The sequence below is a fragment of the Charadrius vociferus genome, unplaced genomic scaffold (assembly GCF_000708025.1).
Source record: "Charadrius vociferus isolate BGI_N301 unplaced genomic scaffold, ASM70802v2 scaffold482, whole genome shotgun sequence".
Taxonomy (NCBI): domain Eukaryota; kingdom Metazoa; phylum Chordata; class Aves; order Charadriiformes; family Charadriidae; genus Charadrius; species Charadrius vociferus.
Genome location: NW_009647221.1, coordinates 24,731 through 30,058, shown reverse-complemented (window position 1 = coordinate 30,058; position 5,328 = coordinate 24,731).

Here is a 5,328-nt window from a genome sequence, read left to right as displayed (position 1 = left end):
GTATTAATACTTCATATACATTTTCACTAGCTGTGTTTCCAAAAAATTTTAAAAGTACAAATCTAAAGGAGAAAACTTCATTGTTATAAACATCCATTTCTTGAGGAAGTGCACAGCATTTTAATACAAAAATATGTATAATAAACTTGCACAAATCTCTTATCTGGAATCCAAGTACAATTAATAATCTGAACAGCACACTCTGGCAGTCTGAGTTTAGGTCTTGGAATTTAAAAGTTCTGATCCTGGCTTCAATCCAACCATGATAGGCCTTTGGGTAAGGCACACGTGCTTCTGCAGTACAGATAAGACTGAGTGAAAGAACACAAATACTGGTTCTAATAGTCAAGTTCTATTAACAGTCTAAGACCACCGAATGCTAAATATTTAAACAGATTCACTGACTCATTCGAATGTAAACATTCTTGCAGATTCTCTCTCTAGGAACTTGGCAAGCAAACAAAAATTTTCAGAACTCCACTTAGTATTTCCTCCCACTTAATTTCAGCATTTATGAATCTCATCTGCTGAATCAAAGGTCTGTTTGGAGCTTCTTCCCCAAGGACTCTAACCACAGACTTAGGAAAAATTAGGAGGAAAAAGTCACAGAAAAAAAGAGACTTGCTGACACCTTTAGGAAAGGAATCTAACCTTCTCTGATATTCTTGATTTTTCAGCAGTTTCCTACCAGAGTAGTCATGAAATGATGTTAACTTGTCCAGGCGATCTTGTAGGAGAGGACAGACCAGTAATATTGTCAACAGTTATTTCTATTGAACAGATAACATTCCCTTTCTAGGAAGACTATTTTCAAAATTACCTTCCTCGTTCATGTACAGTGAAATGTACAATGAAAGTACTCCATCCAGTGCTGGCAATAAACTGACAGAATTCAGCTTGTCATTCATTCTTCCGTTTATTCAGCATTTTCCATTACCAATAAATTGCAGACCTTGAGAAACAGTAAGTGGTTGTTTGAAAAGCTACTAACCCCAACTAAAGCACAGTCTTCTCTCCTTCCCTTCTTGCTTCTTGACACCAGACTGTGACTTCTCAGCTCCTGATGCAAGCTCCACTGGCTGCCTACTAACTGCAAAAGCAAATCTACACACAGTGTAGAGGCTAGATCCAAGAAATTCTGAAAGACTGGAGTATTTAGTCTGAAAAACTGGCACCCTTGACCTTGCAAGGTAGGTAACTGCTACAGAAATTTCTAATTGAAATTATCTGAGATAAGACAGCTTTATTGTCTCAATCTCCAGAGATAAAACTTTAGCCAAAAGCACCTTGTCAGACGCCACCTCTCTTTTGGCATGTCATCCAATTCCACTTGTTGGCTCCAGGGATGGACCTCCAGCAAGTTTTCAGAGGTTGGTCTACACATGCAGTATGCTCTATTGGAGCTAGATGCTTGAAACCTATTCACAAAGGCCTTTTTTTTCAGTAACACCATCACCCCCAAAAAGAAATTGGTTGCCAAGAATGAAAGCAGTGAAAGATAAAATGCAAACAACACACAAAAGAAAACACAGGCACAGGAAAAGCAAGGAAGATAGTGGGAATACTGTTCTGTCACCCGTGCTTAGCCATCATTACAGGTTCACTACCGCTGCAATAAAAACCAAATACATCAGGGAAAAACATTTTGAAAGAAGTGAGAAGACAGGAAAGAAAACAGAGAGCATGATTTTTCAACTCTCCAATGGTTTAAAAATAAGTGTTAGGGTTTGGTGTGAAATTTCTGCCCTAAGTGACAAAATTGCTTTGAAAAATCATATGTAGATTCATGGGACAGCTTCCCCTCACCTCCAAAAAAACCCACCCTGGGGTTTTGGGCTAGCAAGACAATTCATAGAATCAAAGAATCACAGAATTGTCTAGGTTGGAAGGCACCTAATTCAACTAATTTGATTTTTATAAAATCATCTAGGACTTTTAGAAGTCCTAGATGATGGTAAGACACACTGCTCATATTAAGTTTCTTTATTTCTCCCATTCCTATTCCAATTCCCTCCCCCCCGCCCTTAGAACTGCTGTCTATCATCATTGATATAGAATGGCATATTGTTTACCAGCGAGCAACATGAGTGGAAGTGCCTGAAAAAATGCAGCATTACCCACCGGAGGGACAATGTTTAAAGCAGAAAAAAAATCTCAAACTCTTTTCTCATTCTACAAAAGCCTACAGTCACCCTGAAAAAATAATTTCAAATCTCTGGCTATCCAACTACTTGACTTTACAAAAAAAAAAAAAAAAAAAAGATTTTAATAAAGCAACTAACAAGATAAACTATATAACAAACTAATGAAAGCCAGAAATACAGAGGCTAGAAAATAGTAATGAAGTTTACACTAAAATTATGCCTCTAACAGACTTACTGAAATGCCAAGGTCAGCACCTACAAAAGCCTGATAAGGAGGTGCCAATCAAAAAATATTTTCACTTAAAAATGTTTACACTTCTTTCTACGAATGTAAAAATACCTTTTGAAGGCAATCAAGCGTTTCAGATCATTGAAGCAATGTAAGAAATACTTTCAAAGCTGAAAAGCATTATAATGCTGCAGTCATTTTCACATAACTAGTGGTTTACTTCTGCAGTAAAAAAAAATAAAATATAATGAGCATTATCTCCAGACCTTGAAGTGTATTAAAATAATCAAACGTTTTGTTAGACAGTCTCTTGGGAACAGGATGTCACTCCTGTATCTAAATCTAACTTAATGTAATCTGTTGTAATCTAAATCTAACCTGAGATGCTGAAAAAAAAAAATCTGTTCACATTTTTTATGTGGTTAATCCAAGATTTAAAAAAAATTAAATTGAGAAGTTTTTTCTTTGCTGAATTGTTAGCCAAACTCTAAGCATACTTCAGTTCCTGTAATCCATACATACACACAAACATAAAATACAACTGATGCAACTGTTAGCTCTTGTCTATTTTAAATGCTACATAAAATTTAATTTACCGTATAATTGATTTGGTAGAATTGAAACTTATACTTATTCTTCATTTTGACTTTCCAACATGAGAGTTCAAGGAACCAGCTTTAGGGAAACAAAAGTATTCCAAAGATTTGGTTTTAAAAGAACTTTATTAAAAATATTAACCACGTAACAGAGAAAAATAATTCAAAATAATGCAATAACTATGTGAAAGAAAAAGCTATTGTATTTTTATAAACTTAAAGAATCTTAGTACAGAAAATATGAAAGCTTTAAGAATTTAAGAAACTCTAACAGGTCATAAAGTTGTTCAGGATAAACCATGTACAAGCTTCAGATGTTAGGTGGCATTCCACCTGCATGTGGGAGCCTGACTGGACATCAGTTCAATGCCATAGGAACAGCATGTCTGGAAAGAACTGTTCTGTTATTATGTAACCATAAATACTACATTGCATTAACAGAAAAACAGCACACAAACGTATTCTTTTTGTTATGCCCCCCTAAGTAGATCTGACCTAGCCTAAATTATTAGCAGTCTGCAGTTACCTGATCCAGTCAAATGTTGAGCCATATATCAGGTCTAGCTGTTGGGTCTTTGACCTCACAGTCTACTCTAGCAATTAAAGAAGAAATATTCACAGCTTCTGAAGTTCTAACCTTTAATCACTTCTTTAGATGTCCAAGGAAGGTCATACTAGCCTCATTTAGATGAAAAGCTTTAATTTATAAAATATCTCTTCTAAAACACTCTGAGCCTTAATAAAAAACCTAAACATAAGCATAAACCACACCTGACTTTCTTTTTTACATTCCTTGCTTATTTCAGTTTAGCACAGTTTTTTTGCACATCGGAGCCTTGGTCCATGATAGAGGCTCCTGCTTACAACTAAGAGGGCTACACTTTGGGTCACCAAGACAAGAGTCTTTTTCAAGACGATGTCTAGCACCATTCCAGCATGAATGTGGCTGTAGCGACGCTTCCCTGTAACGTTAAGCACTTGCCAAGCACTTCCCATGACCCCAGCATGCAACACCTGGGCAGGTGGGAGGATCGTGAAATCTTTCCCTGACACAAAGTCAGAATTTGCCTAGGTATATACATCAAACACACATATGTAAGTGCATGTCTAAAAAATATATATAAATATATATACACACACGTAACAGGTACTTGGAGCTGAGAATCCTGATAGTTTAAACTTTTATAGTTATAGCTGTCTGCATAAAAAGATACTGTATATTTTAGAAGATAGAGATAACAATAGTAAATAGAACGTGTATATAAAAGAAAAGTTAGCCCACTTCCTCTATGAGTAAATGACTGTCCATTGGAGCATTTCTTTAACAGTCTCCTGATACTGGAACTGACCAACATTAAGTGGCAAGAGCATTGCATTAAACTTAACACATATAGGCTTCCCAATTCTTAAAAAATAATTAAGGGACAAAATGTAATTCTTTGTGGTACAAGTTCAAGCATCTAATATTAAATCTACCCCCTGCAGCAGCCTCCTCCAAACTGCAACAGATCATATGCATCATGATGCCAAGGTTGTTTTACCTCAACCTAATCACTCAGTGGTCTTAATTCTATTCTTGTTTTTACTTACACAATCAAAGAAGCTTTAAAAAAATCAATCGCCTATAACTAACTCTGAATTTTGTCAATTCTCACTTTAGAGCTGCACTCTCTCCCTGATATTTTTCTTTGCTTATCCATCCTTTTTCTAGTTTTTATTCCTAAAATCCTTTTTGAGATGGATAAAAGTTCTTTTCAATAGACCCTTTCTTTTTGGATATAAATTCCAAATAGATTCTACCTTTGGCATAAACCAGATTCATATCTTCTTTGCTTCTAGGGCCCTCAGGACTGCAGTACAACTAACATCACTAATTAATTTTAATTTATTTCTATTTATTTAATCTAATTAAAAATGTGATCCAAGATCACAAGGTGACTAATAAACTAGCTCTTCTCAGAATTTTTCACACTACTTAGTGTGCAATTCACACTACTAGCAATTCAGTGCTTATCTGGTAAGCTTACGGCAGTTGTATGTAAGAGCAACTGGATCTCTATATGCCCTTCCCAAATGATGCTGTTATCCGTATCTAAGAAAGAAATTCACCTGTGATAGAATTCCCCATAGTATATCTCAGTAAGCAATATCCTTATCAAAAACTAACTCTTGTTGGACCATCAAAAGCTCTTATGATTTTCTTTTCTCAAAGCAGTGATACGCCCGACTTTTTTTTTTTTTATCCACACAATCTCTTCCTGTTACTTTACAGTCCATCAAACCACTCACACCCCATGTCATTCTGTCACATTTATTTCTCATATCTGGACAGCATTAGCTCTCCTACCCCACATTCAGC